The 20,504-nt window shown below is 40.8% G+C and overlaps 1 protein-coding gene across 7 annotated transcripts in view; it reads left to right on the top strand.

The window, feature by feature from the left end:
• Window positions 1-20,504, top strand: part of LOC109623493 (transcription factor SOX-6-like) — a 103,820-nt gene that overhangs the window by 9,692 nt on the left and 73,624 nt on the right. For 5 of the 7 annotated variants that reach the window (XM_069529064.1, XM_069529070.1, XM_069529067.1 and 2 more), the window contains exon 2: window positions 5,978-6,047. The gene's annotated coding sequence lies outside the window, so the exon portion shown is untranslated. Of the gene's footprint in view, window positions 1-5,560; window positions 5,678-5,977; window positions 6,048-20,504 lie in introns of all 7 variants that reach the window. The other 2 variants (XM_069529069.1, XM_069529066.1) reach the window with 1 other exon arrangement.

Here is a 20,504-nt window from a genome sequence, read left to right as displayed (position 1 = left end):
GGTCCCTGTGCCTGTTTCTTCATGCACACAAAGGAGTTAAGTGTTGGCCTTATGCGCAGGAGATTTATGAATTAAAGCTGCTATTGTAGCGCCACAAACGATTACATATTTGTTGTGCCTGCCTTGTTTGATTGTGTGGCATCGTGTCTTTTGCTGGTGGAGGTAATGACGATGATGATTGAGGCAGTCACTGTGTGGTCAGTCTGAAGAGAACAAAACCCAAACACTTAAATTGAAAATAATTGCGTCTTAAAGAGACCCGTTTGTCATATCATGCATATAATATCTGAACTTGCCCAATAGAAAATTCTAAAATGTGCAAGTTAATTTATCTAATCTGACAAATTGCCCAGATCGTGCTCCCACAAAGTTTTACTTCCAGTTGCAAATGTGTACATGTGTTAATTCATTGAATTTCCCTGAATCAATGAATTCATTGAAACCTATCAAACTGTTATGGGATCAAATAAGGAGAAAATCAGAAAAAGCAAAGGCCTGAAAAAAAGCTTTTATTAATTCAATAACCTTCAGATAAGAAGTCTGTTTCTGTTGTGGACACAGCAACATGACAACAGAGGGAAAAAAAACCCTGATCTATAAAATTTCTAAATATTTGCATCAGGTCTCTGTAAATTTACATATTCATCATAAAAAAACATGTGCAACAAGTAAGAGCAGTGTGTGGTGGGGGAGTTCAGCTCTGGTAGATCAGCTAAACTATGTTTGATTTCTTTTATGAATACAAATTGTAGACATATGGTGGGAGGAGGAGATTGAAATAAAACAGTTGATATTTATTGTCGCCACAGGTTTTCTATTGGTTTTTTTTTAAAGCCAAATTCTGACAACCACCCCCTCCACCTCAACAAGCCTCCACTCACAGTCGGCCTCTCCGTGTTCCACTGAGCAGCAGATTTGTGCGCTGTCCTCTAAATCATTTCCCTCTCTCGCAGATTGCTCCCTGCTGGAATATTGGCCTGACAGCCGTTTTTTTCCTCTCTCTGCTTCCCCAGCGGACTCATTTACATTTATGCACGCAGCAATTAATTACAGGCTGGCGCTGGCCTTGTAAATTAGAGGGAGCCGAGGTCGCCCTCATTAATTGCCCCTGACAGTTAAAGCCTTGTTTGGGTCGTGACAAAGTTGACTTCAGGCTGGGACAGTGAAAGCTTAGCACTGGCTGGCTGGTCATCATACATCTGATATCACTTTGCAGCAAATAAAGAAAATGTGCTGTCTTGATGAATATATTATTTTGTACTATTACTATCTCTTTTTGTTGGAAACAAAAACATTCAATTCTAAATTCAGGAAAACAGGTCATCATTCCAATCCTTGTGTTTGATCCTTAGCGTAATGTCCCCTGTGTGTTTTGGGGGTCTTTCGCCCAAATACTTGTGGAGGGGCTTTTCTATAGACCAGGAGTCAGCCAGGCGACTTCTCACGGTATTGGCCTTTTCATGCAAAGACGCTCCAACATTTTCTGGCTCCTTCCCTCACAAGGCCCTCCTTTCTTCTCTGTCACGCAGCGATGTGTTTGTGCATACCTCACCAGCTTGACAAAAGAAGGGAGAGATCCTATTCACTTCTGCCTTCGACATTCACCTCTTGTTTTTACAATCTTTCCAAGGCGCACTGTTTGCACAGTGGAACAGGCTTTGTCTTGAAGACGCGGCACAATGGCGAGCGCCATAATGTAATCTCCTAAGGGTAGTGAGCAGAGGGGCGAGGTTTAGATGTATGTGCTGGCGCTTGCCCCTACCAACCCTCGCGCTCCCTCCCACTCTCCACTTTAGCAATATTTCATGTTAACAGCAACTTTGGAGAGAATACAAGTTGTCACTTAGGCCTCTGTAATGTTCACCTAGGGCTTTTGTGAGGGAAATACAAAAGCTTTTCACTCATGCAAACATCCGCTTTCCTCGTTCCACTTATTTAAGGTGTTGTGAGTTGCGATGGTTTGCCCACCCACATGCATATCTGTAACCCTGTCTTTGCATCTACATAACCAGAAAACATGAACATGCTGAAATGTTTTCCCTTCCCCACCTTTTCAAGGGTTTTAGCAGAGCTGAAAACCACCGCACTTAGGACACAAGATGCAAACAAAGTCCTGCACTTTGCACCCAACCTACGACTGAAGGGGCCAATACGCTTCCATTCAAGTGCTTGTTCGATCTTCAGTGTTAAATCTGGCTTTAATTAAATTATTATTATTTCATAAAACTGACAACCGCTCACGTAGTTGGAAGTGATTTTCAGGTTGAGAGATTACTCTCTCAAGCTCTTTTCTTTTTTCAATGCAAATGCTTTAATTGTTTTTTGTAGGAATGAGTTCAGCAGCAGCAGTGCTTTAAATATATGTCTGTCTGTTTTATTCAAATGTTTATTGTGTTACAAGCCACTCCTGCGACAGCCAGGTATTGACTCTACCTTCGAGTGCGGCTGTTCAGAACAGCTATAAACATTTTTGCCGTCAGACATGCCCGGACAACATACATATTGTATGAACTAGTTGGTTTCAAACATACCCTAGGATGTCACTCTGCAAGGAACATTGACAGTGACCATAATCCAGCAGCAGTTATCTCCAAAATGTATTATTGAAGCAGATTATCTTGTAATTAAAGATTTATATCTAAACATTATGATAAAAACATTTGATCCAGTGTGAACCTATTCTATCAGTTATAGTGTAAACATAGCTTAGTGATAACTGATTGATAAGTTGCCTCCCTTCTGCCCCTGTGTGAAAACACAGACGTAATAAAACATGATGAGACCTTGTGCAACGTGGTCAGTGGTCCTCCAAGAGTCAACATGTGTTATTAGCTCATCATGTAGCGGTCAACTGAAATCTACTCCTGCATATGATTAGTTGGAACCATTCTCCGTTTCCCATGGTGCAGACATGGAAGTGGCAGCACAGAGCCTCATGTGGCGTTAAGCTCATTGAGAGAGCTCCTGTCTCATAGAGTTCCATTGTTCTTACTCCAGTGTGTCCGCGTCTGCACAAGTGGTGCTGACAGCTGCAACAAGACAGCATTTGGGACTGTGCATATTTTGTTGTGTCAATGCGTGCATTCATTGTGCAGGTGCAGGGCCTTACTCTGAATATAATAAAGTATATCTCCTCGCTGTGCGCCATATCTTTTACCTCTCCTGTTACAGTCTGTGAGGGTATGATGTCACGGCTTCGCTCTTGCCAAAAGTACGGCTCTGGCCTTTCATTTTGCTGCTCTGAGGACCCAGTGCAGACAGGTGCATTTTTGCTGCTGGCTCAATGGTTGGGCTAACATGTGCCATTTTACAGCTGTTGGACAGTCGGCCAAAAAGGTAGCTGTTACTTCCTGCAGTTGTCAGGAGGAGCCTGAAATGGCTTTATAGCTGGGGTCTCCTATGTCAGCTCCCCTCTGAGGTGGATGAGAAGAGCAGTGGTTGGGACTGGGAGAGAAAACAACCTTGTGAAATACAGACATACTGTGCCTTCTTAAGAGGGAGTATACAAAGTAAAGGGAACAAAAGAAAGAAGCAGAAATGGGCTTGTTGTCTGAGAGTTTGTCAGCTTGTCTGTGACTCAGTGATGTAGTCCTTCTACTTTCTGAAGACTGTCTGTCTCTCTATCTCTCTCCAGGGCTGTGAAATATAATAAGATCAGGTTATTTTCTTATATCAACATATCTTATTATATGGCAAATATGTGCAAAACCACACAATTAAATATATCGTATAGGTTATAATCAGTGGCGGTGGTTCTCGTTATATCACTTCCTAGATTATAAAATTGACATTTAGTAAACTATGTTTTACATCTGAAAAAATATACGTATAAAATATTTTTGTAACAATATCATCATATCAGTTCATATCTTAACAGACAAACACCATATATCTGGATGCTGTGGCTTACAGAGGGTTAATATGCACATGTAGAAGCTTGAATATCTAAAGGAGCAGGTATTGTAAATTATATTCATGAAGACTCCTGCCACACCTTCAGTCACTGCAATATGGCACCACTCGTGCACACAGTTAAACAATAACTGATAAAACATCTTATTATTTAACATCCTCGCCAAACCGGTCACTGCATTGTTCAGTGGGTGACTTAAAATTAACAAAGTTGGATTCCACTTCATAAAATAAACTGGTGCTTATATATGTTCAGCATATACACAAATATCTCCTTATGCAAACAAAATAAGAGGACCTTCTCTGCAGAATGCATGTTAGTGTGTATATGCGATTGTATGCCTGCACACGAGGCTGTTGCTGCATGTGCGCTATACGACTACTTTCCTGTACTGGGCAGCCAGCTGTCTCTCTGATTACCCAGCATCCTCCAGGTGTCAGATCTGCCATCTGCAGATGAGTGGCAAGGCATGTGGAGCGCAGGAATGGAGGGAAGAAGAAGGGGAGTGTGGGGGAGCGGGACAGAATAACTGGTTCTTGAAGACAGCTGGAACATGTTCAGACGGGTCAGCGAGAGCTGCATGAGTACCAATGGTGCTCACGGGATTCCAACTCACAGTCGCTTGATTGAAAAGGTGGTTTCTCGAATCCTGGGCTTTTAAACTTTTGTTGGACAATACTTCTACGAAAGAGAAAGAGAGAGAGAAGATGAGGGAGAAAGAAAGAAGATGCGTCTTACAGAAATGTTTGCAGGGATGCTTGAAGTGGGTTTTTGCAGATTATTTGTTATCATTATTATTATCATCACAACAACTTCTTAGCGGGCAAGCCTTTGAGTTGTTGTGGTCAGAATTGCCCTTAATTGTGCCCTGAGAGAAAAATGCATCCAAGAGAATCATTTGGTTGATTCAATGCATGAATAAAAGATCATACACGACCAGTGTGGGCTTTTTTCTTCATTGTTCTCAATTAGCCTCAAATTGTGGAATCAAAGGCGTGTTTGTGTTGCGCTCTTTGTACAACTTAGATGCTGTGTTAAGGCGCGGCCATGATGCATAGTGTTAGAGAAATGCCGCTGTGTGTGTTTTATTGCCTGTTTGTGTGAACACAGCCTCTCTTACTGTGTGTATCCTCTTCACTTCTTTATTTCATTAGCGGCCTTCCACTCTCAATCAAGACTGCCTCCCATCCTCTCTCAATCTGGGGCCCTCAGAGGGCCATCCTGTCCTGAGCAGTGCACCTTCAAAGAGATCTGCAGTTTTACTTCTTTAATGTTATTATGTGTCTTCTATGACCCTCCTTTAGCAGACGACTGTTTGTAGCGAGAGGCTGTGTGCATGTCAAGCTATAATAAGGCTGACCCCAGCTTAGCTCTCACTGTAAGAATGGTCTGTTCAATCCATGCAGGCCAGAAGTGGAGTATTGAGTATTTTCTCCTGCTCTCATTGGGATCATTTTCTTTTAAAGAACTGTATTAACTGTATTAAGAGAGGCTGCGGCCTGTTTTACTTCAAAGCCACACACAAGAATCACTGTTTGTCATTTATTAGACTTTGCGTGGCTGAGCCTATGCTGTTATTTGTGTAGTGAAAACTGCTGTGAGTGAAATACAGTGATCCTCTGTTGGTTCTGCTGGTTCTCCACACAGGACCTCTGTTCTGTTCTGAACATCCACTGCAGAAAGGCTTCAGGTGGGCCGACAGGGTATTCACTGGGCTCCAGAAACACTTTCCACTTCAAATGTTGGTGCGATGTGAAGAATTTAGTAAGTGTTCATTAAAATGTTTCCTGATTTGTATGGCAACACACTCGTCCTTTAAAGGGTTGGTTCACTAACATTTTTGGGCTTTGCTTGCCCAGGTTTTCAGGCTCAGTCCACAGAATAACAGATTTCATTGGTAGAACATTGTTACAGTGAAAAGTAACAGAAATATGAAATCCCTTTCACTTTTATTGTATTGGGAGGAAATCTGAGAACAAAATATTATTTTCTATAAGTTGGAACTGATCCTTTTTAAATGCTGACTACAACTTAATCTCTTTTTTCTGTTTCCCTCTCTTTCAGGTATCGTTCATGAATTTTAAAGTCATCTACAAGTGACCAGAGGGTGTTGGAGTTGAAGTCTCTTATTTCTGTAAGTTTGCCTCATCGACTGATACAAATGACATGTATTTCTGTGTATGCTTTTGTGCCACTGTTTGGCTCTCTGGATGTTTACTTCCACCAAATGGCAGATAATAAGCTCTCAGAGAGAACACATTATTACCAGCAGCAACAGCGTAGCTTGTATTGTTTTCACCTTGTGAGTGTGTGTGTGTGTGAGAGAGTTATGGTAAAATGTGGATATAGTGGAATACAGTCCGTTTGTCTGTGGACAGGATTTGTCAACACAATAGCATCACAACCATGCATAACACAGGTTTTTAAGAGATCAAGATGATGGCCCGCATTCAAAGACGGGTGTGGTCGGGCCCATGAGTCTTGAGTACTCATGTAATAATGTAGTAATGAATGCTGGGTACTCATGGGTCGGGACGTCAGCGTGTTGACAGGGCATCACAGCTGGTGTGATCCCATTACAAGATGCTCTCTGGTTGTTTCCTCAGAGGAGAACGGGGCAGCTTTGCCGGTGTTCAAACATGCGACTTTTTGCACCAGCAGTGTGCGCACTATAGTGTGTGTTTGTGTGTATGTGTGTTAGTCCATGCCAACAAAACTGAAGTCAGCTCTGTGCATGTCCACTACCTCTCTCCCCTCAATCGGCACATACAGAACGCTTTTGATTTGTTTCACAGCAAATGCAGACCTCCACTCCAGTTAGTATTCTGCCCTGTGCTGCTCAATGGCTGCTTTCACTTGGGTGAAGAAAAGGGTCTTTTAAAGACTCTTGCAGGCATCAGTCCAGGAACCTTTCGACACCAAGACCTACAGTATGCCTTTTAATGGACTTTCTCTCTGTGAGCAATAAAGATTATATCAAATAGTCAAATAGTGCTGTAGGTAACACTAGCTCAAATTAAGCTGGAGAGGCTGCAGTGGCCGATCCTGATGGTTCCAGCAGAGACGGGAGACACATGAAATGTACAGATGGGAGTAGTTGGAGAAAAGAGTGATCTGACCATCTGGCTAATCCCCCTGTTTAAGAATACTTATTACGGCCCTCTCTAGTGGCTCTTGAGCTGTGTCACTGCTGGGTCAACAAGTGGTCTGTTTGATTCTCACTGGCATCTTTCTTGCAGAGTGGACAGATGAGCGTCAGTGTTTTGCATTGGTGATAATCTGTGTCCTGGTCAGCGAGTTCGGTTTCAAAGACTTGATTTATGGCTCATGTAAATCACCTTGTATCAAAAAAATGGAGCTGTGTTTCTAAACATGGACATTAGGATGGCATTGAAACAGAGCTGAGGGGTCAGTGATCATTCCTATAGAACAGCAGCAAAAGGTTTTCTGCTGTTCTCTTGCTGTTTTTCTTCTGTCTGTTGAACTGGTCACAAACCACCAATGAGACTTTTGACAAGGTGCTGCAATTATTTGTTTTAAAGAGCCAAAAAAGTTGGAAAACACTGGTCAAGAGCATATAAGAGCAAATAGTGGATCTCTTAATATTTTTACATTGTTAAGTAGTTTATATATGATCACTTAGCTACTTTATAATAATATAAAGATCATGGTAATTAATATGGAACTCTGAAAGAAAGGAATTGTGTCATGACTGGGAAAAAACCAGAACACTAAGCTTTGCTTCTAATTCCATCAAACTCCCTTAATTTGATCATTTTATCATTTTATCTGGAAACTTGAAATTGCATTATTGTGTCTCTGTTAACATGCGATTGCTTTTCAAATTTAATTACAATGTGGTAAGATGACAGGTAGACCCTCCTAACAAAATTACAGTCTTTACAGGGCACTGATCCTGTCGTGACAGCAGCGATTTATGGTACCTTTGTTTGATGGACTTTGGCAGAGAGAATGTGCGTCGGTGGATTTGCGGAATCAAGGGCTAACAACGAATGTTTTTCAATGATCTGACGTCAGTGGACGGTTCACAAAATCTGTCTTGACACAGGCTCTTATTGGTTTCAGTGTGTTTACCTTCGAAGTGGGGAAAATAGATCCAGATTTCTATTTGTGAATCCAAATTTGTTTAGAGCCGAATTAGGGAAATTAGATCTTGTGTGTTACTCTAGCAGGGCATTTATAGATATAGGTGTTTTCATCCAACATGTTAAGTGTATGCTGAAAACTGAAAAGTTACAAAAACTGGGTAAGACGGACTTTGAGAGAAGAATCCAGCAGCTTCACGCATCATGAACGGCCTATTTGCGGACTCTCTCATTACACATGGCTGCAGTAATGGCAGTCATTTGCAAAGAGTTAGAAAAGTGACCAGACAACAAGCAGCCGTTGGGATGATTTGTGGTAAACTAATGAGCTAATGAGCTAATGAGCCCACTGAGGTTACCTGTTTGGCTTCCCCCAAAACAATGTCCTCTTTTGCTCCGCTCCTTTTTACTTCAGCTTTGTAAGTGAACCTCACTGTGTTACAGTGCAAGGCAAATCAGTGCCACTAATGGGAAGCGTCTAACAAAATTTAGTGTAGTTTCTCAGTACTTAACCTTATGTTAACAGTAAGCTATTATGTTCTCTTGACCCGGACATTGAGTTAATTTATCTGATTTGTCCACATATATGAAATGTCCACTTAGGTCCTGAGTGGAGAGAATGCCTTGCAAGTTTGCGGCAAGGAACTTATTTAGTGGTGGGAAAAGAGAAGTGGAGTTCAGTGATCTGCTACAGCCACGCTCAAAGGTCGGCACATTGGCTCAGGAACATATGAGACAAGTAGATATGTGTGTGTGTTATGCATTTAGTTGTTTGTCAGGCTGAGTCTTTGGCAATTTATTTGTGTTTGTGCTCACATGCGTGTTTGTGTTTTGCACACTCATGCCTCATCAACATCCCGTCTGAGGCCCATCTGGTTTGCTTTGAGGAGGCCCGCGTGAGCTGCAGCACGGCCGAGGCTTTAAGGCAGGGCCGGGCCAGCGGCGGTTCCTCCCCACTTACACATAAATCCACGGTACGAGGCCAGCTGCCAGCTACAGTATAGGCAGAACCTCGTGGCTACTTCCCAAACCACCCAAGCTCATACCCCACTTTCTCTCTTCTATTGCCCTTGAAATGGGGCCTGCTCTAAATATTATCTCCCCCTGCGCTTTATCCCTCCATTTATCCCTAAGTCGGCAGAGAGAAGAAAGGAGCCGTGGGGCTGAGTCACTTTTTCCCCTGTCTTCTCCTCTCTCCAAAACCACAGGCAGCGGCAGCGGCTTCCTGGAGATGAGCGCTTTTGTCTGTTGTGTGACCACTGTGGTTTTAGGCAGATCCTCTTATGATGAGGTAATGTACAGGCTAGATGAGGAGGCTGAGTAAGAGAGGAGGGGGATGAGCAGCTTAAAGTTTGATCTATATTTTAACCTTTGTTGTATCCAGGGAAAGATTTATCCTCAGAGATGCAGGCTGCGATGATGATCTGCTTTACCTGGAGCCAGCGTGTTATCACAGTGGTGGCTGCTGGGTAGCACCTTTACAGCACCATTTGTGCCTTGATTAGGGATATTTGGGACAAACCTGCGGACTAACTTTGTTTGTCTTGTGGTCGATGATTTTAAAAAGAAGCAATTTAACCCTTAGTGGTGAGTCGAGAGAAAGAGAGCGAGACAGAGAGAGAGACAGACAGAGAGACAGAGAGAGTGGGGTTAGAGAGAGAGAGAGAGACTATGGCATACAACAAAGGTCTCCATTTGGAGCTGTAGTTACTGTATGTGGGATACAGCACAACTTGTATGGTACTGTGGGATCACAGGCTTTAGGGTGAAATGTGGCACAGTTTGACTTGTTACTCTCAGTTAATGCTTTAATAATATTTTGGAGTCAAGCCTCCATAAATGTTACATTCCAAAGGTGTATCTGTCTTTGTCATCCTTCCTCTCAGATGTGTAAGAAAACGAAACAAACCTTATCAATGTGTGAACTGTTTTCAAATATCTACTTGACTCGATGTGAGTGTGACAGCAGCTCATGCACCAATGAATGTAACTGAAGAGATTATCAAAGGGATCAGGAAACATCCTTTTCTGAGTATGTTTCCTTCCTCTGTCTGATAAGAGAGAGTTTTATTCTTCATACCTTTAATGTTCTGTTGACAGGACGTACAACAGACTTTTCACATGACCCTTTTTTACTCAAGTATCGACCATCTGATGAAAAGAAGCAGCTTGCGACTTCACTTTGGAGATTGTGCTTCGGAAAAAGCACATGACACACACGCCTACACATGCCCACACACACATACACGCACACACAGATATTGCATCTGCAGGAATAATAAGAAATGTTTCAAGAATCTGTCACCACTTGTTAAAGAAACTGTTAGCTGACTCACTTTGCACCTTTAACGACAATATTTCGAGTAGTATATATTTAATGTTCTCAAGTGTTGTGAATATAATATTTCATTGTTCTTACAGTGTATAAAACCAAGTGTAAAAGGATTTATGTGACTCGAAGGAAAGTTTCCACTCTTTCACAATTCAGCTAATGGTCTTTTCCACAAGCATGTGCTCATGTTTTTTATCCCATCTCTTTGGTGACGGCTGTTATCTGCTCGGACTTAAAGCTGCTTGTTGAGGAAGGCCACCAGACTTGCTGACATTCAGGACAATTGCTTCCTGTTTTAACTGTTGTGGGTCACCAAGGTCAAAGGTCAGGGCCAATTCCAGCTGGTGTGCTCAGGGTTATAGGGGAACACCACCTGGTCCTTAGATCATCCATCCTATTATTCTCTCCAGACAATATGCTTCAGTTTTTACATTCTTCAACGTGCCACAGGTGGGAGAGGATTATTTTCAACTGTTTGGCTTCTGTCAAAGCGGAGGGTTAAATAGCTTTGTGTTTGAATGCAGTGGTGCCCATGTAGGAAGAAAGAGGGAAGGCCAGGGCACTAAGTGCCTTCTCTGCAACAATTACCTCTGCTGCAATGCTAACACCTGTTTCTAAGAGACTTGTGGCAGCTTTCCATTTGCAAGCACTATTTTACTGACCCTGAATGTGGCTTACTACCAAACACCAACACAAACAACATCACGTCCTCATCACTTCGATATTCTCAACACAGTAAAACTCCTGCATCTCAAATCAAAACTTCAAAGCATTAGCCTAAATGAACTGGCCTTAATGGCTGCTGATTGCATTCCTACACTGGCCGCCCCGCCTCTATTCTCAGTGATCTCTTCGTTTAAGTACATGCTAACATAATTGAGGTCTCTTGCTTGATTAGATTTGCACCAGCTTTTAACAAAGCCTGCTCGAACTTAATCCAATGAGCCCCATTGTAGCGAGAGCAGAGGGATGACATCGCTCGTAGTTAGCTTCAAAATCAAGTGAGCCGTCAAGCAATTAGAGGCTGCACTGATAAAGGGGTTGGACGACTAAAACTAATGACACCATGCTCCTCAGAGCTGACAAGATCACAAGCGCACAATTGAGGCACAATTCATACAACAAATGACCATTATAATTTGTTAAGATGCTAACTTTTTTTATATTCGCCTTGGCTGTAAGAATTATTAATTATCATGAATTAGGTTTAAGGCCGATTTAAATTCATTTTAATTAATTAAACATGAAGCATAGATGAAGGCAACGAAACATGATGCCTGCTTTTGACTGTGTTTTAATGTTTAATCATTTAATGCTATTTCTGACTGGAGGCCCTATAAAGCTCCATGACACAGTGTATTGTCTGTTTATAACCTGACTTTTTCTTGCCGACACTTGTTGCCTGTCGATGTCCTGTGGGTTTTATACAGTTACGCAAACCCTGTGCTCTCAGCAGACCTGATCCACTGAGATGACAGGGAGCAGCCCAGCAGGGTGCAGAGGTGTAGGCTATGGCTGCGTCCTCTGGTGACACCTGCTCGGACATAATCACAGTTAGAGACTAAACCGCCTCCTGACCTGTGGCTGTGTCTCACACACTCAATCCCATAATCTTCTCCTTTGTTCTCTGTCACCGTCAATTAGTCATGTACCAGGAGTCAGCCAGGGAAAAGCGTGGTGTGTGTGTTTGTGTGGGGGGGTCAAGTCAATTTAAAGGGTAATTTTAAAACAGTAATAACAGTGAAAATAAAATAATAAGTTGCTGCCTTAAACTCAATCCAGTTTTTTTTAATTCTGTTGAATATATTTAAAATTAAATTTTACGAGTTGAAGAAAGAATATATTTACTTCTTTTAGTTCATTACAGGTTCTTTCCAGATACACACACCTGAGACAGACTGTTTGTGATGTCTATCTTTATGTCACTTTACAGGAATACATGGTCTCGGCCTAATTGATCTGTGCTCGTTCAGATCAGTGTCTAGATTAAGAACAGGAAGGGTTTTGACTGAGCCAACACTCCCTTTCTCTCTCTTTATCTCCTCTTCACATCTATGTTGTATCAGTAAACCGTCCTCTACCTCCTCCCTTCTTAACAATAGGATTTCATGCACGCTATAAATAGGCCTGAACAAGTTGGCACTCACCTGTTCAAGCTGTAACTAATCCAGAACTATTTCTACAGTTCCCTTGAGGTTCAGTGATTGGGGCCATGAGGTGCTAAGGGGATGAGCAGGCATGCTGGTATGTTGGAGAGAAAGATGTAAAGAGCAGAAAAAGAACGATTTTAGATGCCGGCCTCTTGGGGGAAATGCCGTTTAGGAAATCAAAATCTATAGATTGTGGTATCAGGATGTTTTTGCAGCACTTTTCCCATGTTGTTGTAATTAATTGGACATAGTCAGTCAGTCTTGGCAGGACAGCGAGAGCAGGCCAGAAAGGGTGGATTTGTATGCAGTCAGCACACTAACAGAGCCTTACTTTTTGACATGACTATAGTATATACATCACCTTATCAGGCTCCTGCGTTTGCAGGCCATTGTTGACAATAGCTGATACGCAGTGCAATAAATGCACTTTGATTTTCAGGGGAAACAATATGGTATTATGTGAGCCAGGGACACTTTAGACTGAAGTAACTGTGATATGAACACAAGCCAAATGTATGTGTGTGTGTGTTGAGGAGGGCAAATAGAGTGTTTGAGTGTTTGTTAAAGCCTTTGGACGAGGCTCCAAAACGCTTGGCTCCCTTTCAAATGCTGGATCACTCGCTGATAATAGAGACAGAGTTTTGATGGTGTTGCCAATTTGTCGTTAATAAAAGATACATGTTTAGATACGTAGTGAAAACTGCTGCTTACAGACGTCACCACAGGGAATGAATATATACGAATGCAAATGATTTATCATCTAGATGCTAGTAATTTAACCTATGGAGTCTTGCTCAATAATTAATGTCTATTGGCATATGACCCTATGTGCCATACAGTAAACAGCATGTCTCATAACTATGTATGAGATCTTGTATTCGGCTAATTTATGGTCGAAAGGCCCAGAGACAAGCCCAGGGTCTTGATAAATCAGCCATATCTAACGAACCTCCTAATTGTGATTTACAGCCCAGTGCTATGATGAAGAGAGAGAGAGAGAGGGAGAGGGAGAGAGAGAGAGACCGCTGCTTTATTAAAAACGCTGCTTCCAGCAACTATGAAATTCTTTTGAGTCTCACAAGAGGTTTGTCCAGATATGATACTTAATGTGATAAAAATCTGAACAGCTGGCCGAGTAACTGTTACACTCACAGTCCAATCAACAACAGAGTACTGGGGATATTGATACATTTACTTAAAGCAGTAATCTACCAGTTCCAGGTTTTTGCATTGCAGGCAGAACTGTGATGTGATTTCTTTTTGTTGTTTTCGTGTTGTTCAGGTTCTCTCTTTTATTTGTACATTTATTCTAAACCAACCAAAAACATGCAACATGTTGCTTCTCCTTCTCCTGGCCATTGAACACAACAAATGTAAAAGCTCTGAACCATTTGTACACAAGAATCACAAGAGTTTAAAATGCTACCTCTAATTCAGATCAAGATGATGAAGCTGAGCAGCAAAACAAAATACTGATATGAAAGGCCCACTGCCTAATGCACAAGTCCCAGACTGTCCTCTCTTGACGTCATGTCATGTTGGATTGAACAGCTTCACCTGAGTCTTAAATATTTGCCCTGATTAAAAGGCTTAGGCCCATGTGAATAACAACTGCTCTGACTGGCTGATTAACATGGCTTGGCTTTGTGCGCCGTGAACAATGTATATTCACTAGTGATCCGGTAAAAGAGAGACTGACCTTGTAACACACACATCTCTCGACATTCAAGGTTGTAACAGTGTGTGTGTGCATATCTTTTTCTTCTTATATATGCCTGCTTATGTTTGTGTTGCAGAGAAAGGTACAGCGTGAGCATCTCCTAGACAGTTTTTTCTCGGCTGGTGTTAACTGGTCACAGAAGTGCTTGTATAACATTTCTGCCATGTGTTTATTGAACATAGGCTGCTCTTCCATGGTATCAGGTATATCTTATCAACTTGCACATAAGTGTTTGAAATCACACCGCCTGTTTCCCATAATACACACATGCAGCTAAACACTTATGTGCACTCTATGATGTTTGGCTTCTGCGAGTTCAGGGGACACAGCGTGGGGAGGATTAGTGTAGATTGTGACAGCTCGACTTGCCGAGGCACACTGACGTGCCTCCAGCTGCCAAACAAGACAACTGCTCCTGGAGAGGAGAAGATTTCATGGTGTTCCAGTGCTGGTTCAGCATGACCCCCCCCACAGTCACAGGGAGTCCAAGAGAAGCTTCACTTCGACATTATATTATCATTTAAACAATCTAGGCCAAACTGTAACACAGCAGACTAAAGACACCATCAAGTTTTTGTTCTCATATATTTTTTCTTTTTTTAAATTGGGGAGTCTTATATTTACTGTGGTCATAATTGTCAGTTTATCCAGTTTTTACGTTATTTGCAATGTACCTCGAGTGAAGATCTACAAAATTGATATTAAAGATACAAAATTAGAGCTTTAGGTGAGGTGATGCACACCCTGTGAGTCGCAGTATATACCCCAATCAGGCAATCTTAATTAACTGTTTATACATGTTGTAAACTCAAAGAAGAGAAGTTAAATATATGACATGATGAATAATTGTCTCAGATTGTACATGAACTTAAATATTTTAGCATTTTGAACGATGTGGGTGGTAGTGTCACACACATTGGTGATGTGATCATATTTAATAACATTCCTACACAGCTCCATTCTGTATATGTGGCAGAGTTACATGCTACCAAAATGAGTGCATATTTAAATCCTGTGTTCTAGGGCTGCACGATATATCGAAAGTGTATCATCATCATCGTGATATAAACATGCACGACCTCTGTATTGCAAAAGAGCATAAACTACAATAATGGTGTTCCATGTGCCATATATTCATGTTCTGCATGTCAATATATTTGGACAATGAGATGGAGCCCTGCTGCCCTAGATAATGACTTAAAGATTTCAGATCGTTGACTGTTTTGTACGTAAAATAATCATTTTTGGTAAAAGAGAATAGAGAGAGAACAGAGAATTATGAGGCGGCTCCGTTAAATCTCGCTAACGGCTACGTTCTACTGTGGAAACTTTCCCTGGGTCAAATTCATCACTATGAGTAGTTGATTATATGAAAGAATTGCGTAGCTTATTTATGATAGTCTGGGTGACGAGTAACGCACACACACTGACTTCACTGCTCTCTCTCTCTCTCTGTGTATGTGTGTGTCTAACTCTCTCAGCTGACGTCTCTGACTCGCTACATTATAAATGTTGATTTTTTCGAAATTACGCCACAATATCATCACTGATCATCAAATAATGATCAGCACTTTTCTTCCGGAGTTAAATCTTTTTCTAAACAGCGCACAAACTAATTTTCAGCCGTTCCACTCACTCTTTTCCTCTCTCTCCCTCTCTTGCTCTCTCTCTCTCTCTCACACACACACACACACACACACAAACTAACAGTGTCATTGGACACATGTGTAAACTCAGACTGGGTAAATATGTCTGGGAAACAGAATCTGTAAACCTAGTTGAAGTATCTAGAGCCGGCAGAGATAGTGGCACGCTTGGTTAGACTTGATGCGCTTTGCGCAGTGCGCACCACGAATGATTGCGACACAGAGAAATTAAATGAGAATCGATAAAAACTGTAAGAAAATAACTTTTCACGGTCCAAACATGTATGAAAAGACCCCAAATGTCTCTCTTGGGCTGTGGAGCTGTCTGTGGTCCCTTTGTTCGTAGGTGGAATTTGGGAATTTTTCAATAAAACCGTGTTATTGGAAGGAAAATTATGCTTTTCGTGTTTTTTCAGTGTCTGCATAGGCTACTCACTGTATGTGCTATGTTAGCAGTGAAACCAAAGCAGAAAGACTTAACACCATATACATTTGTTTACATATTGCAAGTCATATCGTCAATGCGATATTCAACGTTATTGCATGTTTCCCTATTATCGTGCAGCCCTACTGTGTTCTGAGCACAGACAACTTGTCTGAACCATCTGTATACATTACACATTCAGCCCGGTCAATAATTGAATAAAAATATGTTGTTTATCGACCAACCAAAAGTAGCATGGCTCTGAATAATGCAGCCATTTCATGTTAACAAAGCTGAGGAAATCCTCAAAGCTCTTTCTCAGATAGGGAACAAAGCTCATTGTCAGAGGATCGAGGAGCAACTGGGATTACTATAGGGGCATGCAGTGAAATGACTTGTCAGTCTTAATCTGGGATTAGCAGGCTTTCAAGGCTCCTGGGTGCTCTAAAAGCCACCTGTTTGGACGCTGCGACAGATGATGTTACACCCTGACTTCTTGTTTGAGTCTAATGCTTTTGTTTACGATTACTTTTTAGATGATTTTGTGCTATTGTCATAAATATTTAATACATGCTAATTTATTCATATATGTAGTTTTTGTAGATCATTTTTAAATTAGCTAAAATAAAAGTTGAGCAGTCAGATCCTTTGGAAGTCTGTAGTTTGTAGTCCAACATCTTTGAGTATCTTCTGTTTTTTTATGGTCTATGATGCTTCCGCTTTCTATTGTCTGAGAACTGAGATTTATTATAACTGTTCTCCACTTTGTGCAAAGTGTTTGAGAGCGATTCAGTCCCTCTGTGCCATCATGTCACTTTAACATTCTCTGACTTATAAATATTTAGCAGGGATGAACAAATGCTGTAAATTAGCAACGTTGAAGAACACTAAACAACGTCTGATTATTGTTCTCAGCTGCAGTGAGACCCATATGCCCTGTAATGATTTATTGAAGATCACATTTTTTTGCAACTAGCCTCAGGGCTAATGCAGTCACTCTGAAAAATGTGTGAGGGCAGCTGTCGCATTGCCACAGGCTTCTATCATGACTTTCGACTGTTGATGTCACCCTGAAATAGACTGCCAATGACACTTTTGAAACTTAACCCGTTGCAACGCTATCCTGCTTTGATTGCTTAATCTGGATATTATATTTGACGTGAAGCACAGTAAACACATTTGCATTCCATAGATGCTTTATAAAAATATCCACATGGTGGTTTTGAACAAATATTGAATGACATTTTTTATGAACTTTATTGTATATATTCCAAAACCGTTGGATGTTTTTCTTCCCTGATGTAAAATGTATCTATAGTTTCTTTTCTTAAGATAATAGGATTCCCCCTTGTTAACGAAGAGGACACAAGATTCCCCCTTGTTTACAGTTTACCCGTGTCAACTATATGGAGAGGTGAAGGCACAACAAAGCTCAAAACTTGTGGAACAAGCTTATTTGTGTAACAGTGGAATAATGTCCCCAAATAGATCAGCAATAACCAGTGTGATAATAAGGATAGTGGCTTGAAGTGAGAGGACAGGTGGTGGCCTGCTGCTACATCAGATGCTGATGCGTATTACCTCCGGTAAGGTGTTTGACAATTAGCAAGCTGTATATGACTTAAGCTGATATAGATCAGAGGTGAAAAGAGGTGAGGAGAAAGAGATGATGAGAATGAGGATGGCAGGGTAAATGTTGGTGCGTGGATTTAATTCATAAAATTGTCATTGTTGAAGGAATAAAAGCTAATTTCTCTCTTTTACATGCCTCAACATATTTCAGTTCCTGATATATTTGTTAGTTTATATTAACTCCTAATCCTAAGATTTTAAATTTTATGTTCTGAAGTTTTGGTGTATTTGGTGTATTCATTTGGCAGGAATGACACTATTAATTGCAATTTGTCTAAAAAAAGATATTGTTGATCTAATGTTGAGCCTTTACTTTGCCTTTGATTATGATGTAGTTATATTTATAGATATGACACTGCTCCTGATTTTATTTTGGTGTGTCCTAATCGACACAGAGGGGGCTCCTCAGGGTTCTATTCTTGGTCTGCATCTATTTTCAATTGTAGCATTGGTGAGATGGAGCTTCACAAACCACTTGTTTTACACAGACATAGCAGTACCTTATCACTTGAAGTCTTGGAAGTTCAGTCGTTTTATGAAGTTTGATGCCAATTTGTGATAAAATAAAAGTTAGAATGTTTTTCAGTGGTTCACAGTTTAATTTAACTGGGGCTTAAAGGTCTAAGACCACCAGATAGTAGAACTCATAAATGTTGCTTGAATAGCAACACACAAAAATGCCTTGTGCTGATTTATCAGGGTTATTTTCATGAAGTATGGTTCTATGTCTGATGTTTTATAGGTAGTGATGGCATGCCTGATAATGTGGTCTACTTTAAGGATTAAGAAACAAAATGTTCACACTGACCAAGTTCTAACTGGGCGTGAGTTTCCAGACAAACAGTCCCTTTGAGCCACCAAGTGTTGACTTTGGTCTTCAATGGTTTCTTCAATGGTTTACTCTGTATCGTTGCCATGAAGCAGATAAATGTATATGTGTACTGTACTTGTGTTAGCAAGGGGTGTGTTCGCGTGCCAGGAGAAATAACAAGCACAAGGGAGGGTGTTGGTCAATAAGGCCGCTTCTGGATTTCTGGGGGTCTGCGGTTTTGGTCTCAAGGTACAGAGGTGCAGAGCCTGAGCACAGAGACCAAGCATAGTGGTGTGTGTTTACGCTCACTGTACAAACGACGCATTCATCATTTTTTGAGTGCTCCATCATTGGCTTTAATTGAGATTTTCCATCAGTGGAACTAATGGAGACATCAGATCCCATGTTTGCTCCAGGTGTTCATCCGATGAGAGACAAACTCCTTACATTGCAATGTTTGTCTGCCCGAGAAATAATGAATCATTTGTGGATCGCAAAAAATTTGTTGTGGCAATTTTAAATCAAGATTTATTTCAAAACAAAATATTCTACAACCCGGTTCTTTTGCTTGAATAAAAGCACACCTCACAAGACATTATTGAAAAGATACCAGCCTGAGAAATATCAAATAACTTCCAACTCCAGCTTCTGTCTTAAAAGGGCTCAACCTTACACAGTCTTGTTTTGCCTTGTTGACAGTTTCTGACTATTCTTAAAACTGAGGGTATTATGGTGTAACTACCTGAATAACTTTGTAACTTTTTGTAATTATCTTTCCTGAAAAGTCAGAGTCATGTGACGACCATCCTTTAGGAGGATCTCCCTGTGGCATCTGGTACAATGTAGCTGTATCGCTGAACCAGTGTCTAACTAATATTTGTATTGGTGTGGTGTGTTAGGCTTGCACCTCCCAGACATAATGTCTCAGTCATAGATGGAAAGACATGAAAGAGAACCTGCTAAGAAAACAACAATTTGTACAATTTAGAGGAAACACACCAGTATTATTTTCACTAGGATTATTTTTATATTCAAAAATCCTTTTCACATACATCTCACACACTGGACTTTTAAAGCACTTCTTTGTCTGGACAACTATTGTGACTAGGCTGATTGGTGAGGCTCAGATGAGCCTAGAGTCCCTATACACCAGACAGTTACAGAGGATAACCAGCTGCTGCAAAACAAATCTACCTATGGGTACAAATAAAGTAACCTAACCTAACCTAACCTAAAATTTAAACATATATTTGATTTATTTATATATTTCCTGTCAATTAAATTTAGAAACTGGTTATAAATAAATAAAAAATAGGGACATGTTTCCTTCAAACATATTGCACAGGAAATGGGACTTTATTAAAGATAGATAAAATAAAAATGTAGCTCTAGGTGATCAAAAAAACATATCTAAGAAACATAAATCTAGTTTCAATTTTTTCATTTGGACAACTTGATGACCACATATTAAGTTTTTTTTAGAGGGAAATATAAGCTTACTTTGTTCAACTGGGGTTTAACAGTTTAACACTGCACTACACTCTTATTCTTTTAGAAAGAAATTGGTCAGTTCACAAAGAGTTAATTCAGTCATACTGCGTACCCTGCCTGAATGCTGCCGATCCGCTCTGACTGCCTGGTGGTTGTTAAAACTTTCTAATGACATAAATACATAGAGATTCTCAGTGTAACGCTGATGTCCACACAATGCCTTCTGTTTACGTGATAATCATGAGAGGATTTGGTTGTGACGGCTGATTGATGTGCGCG

Source organism: Paralichthys olivaceus, chromosome 7, assembly GCF_024713975.1.
Source record: "Paralichthys olivaceus isolate ysfri-2021 chromosome 7, ASM2471397v2, whole genome shotgun sequence".
Lineage (NCBI taxonomy): Eukaryota > Metazoa > Chordata > Actinopteri > Pleuronectiformes > Paralichthyidae > Paralichthys > Paralichthys olivaceus.
The sequence above is the reverse complement of the archived record's forward strand: the minus strand, read 5'-3'. Positions and strand labels throughout refer to the sequence as shown.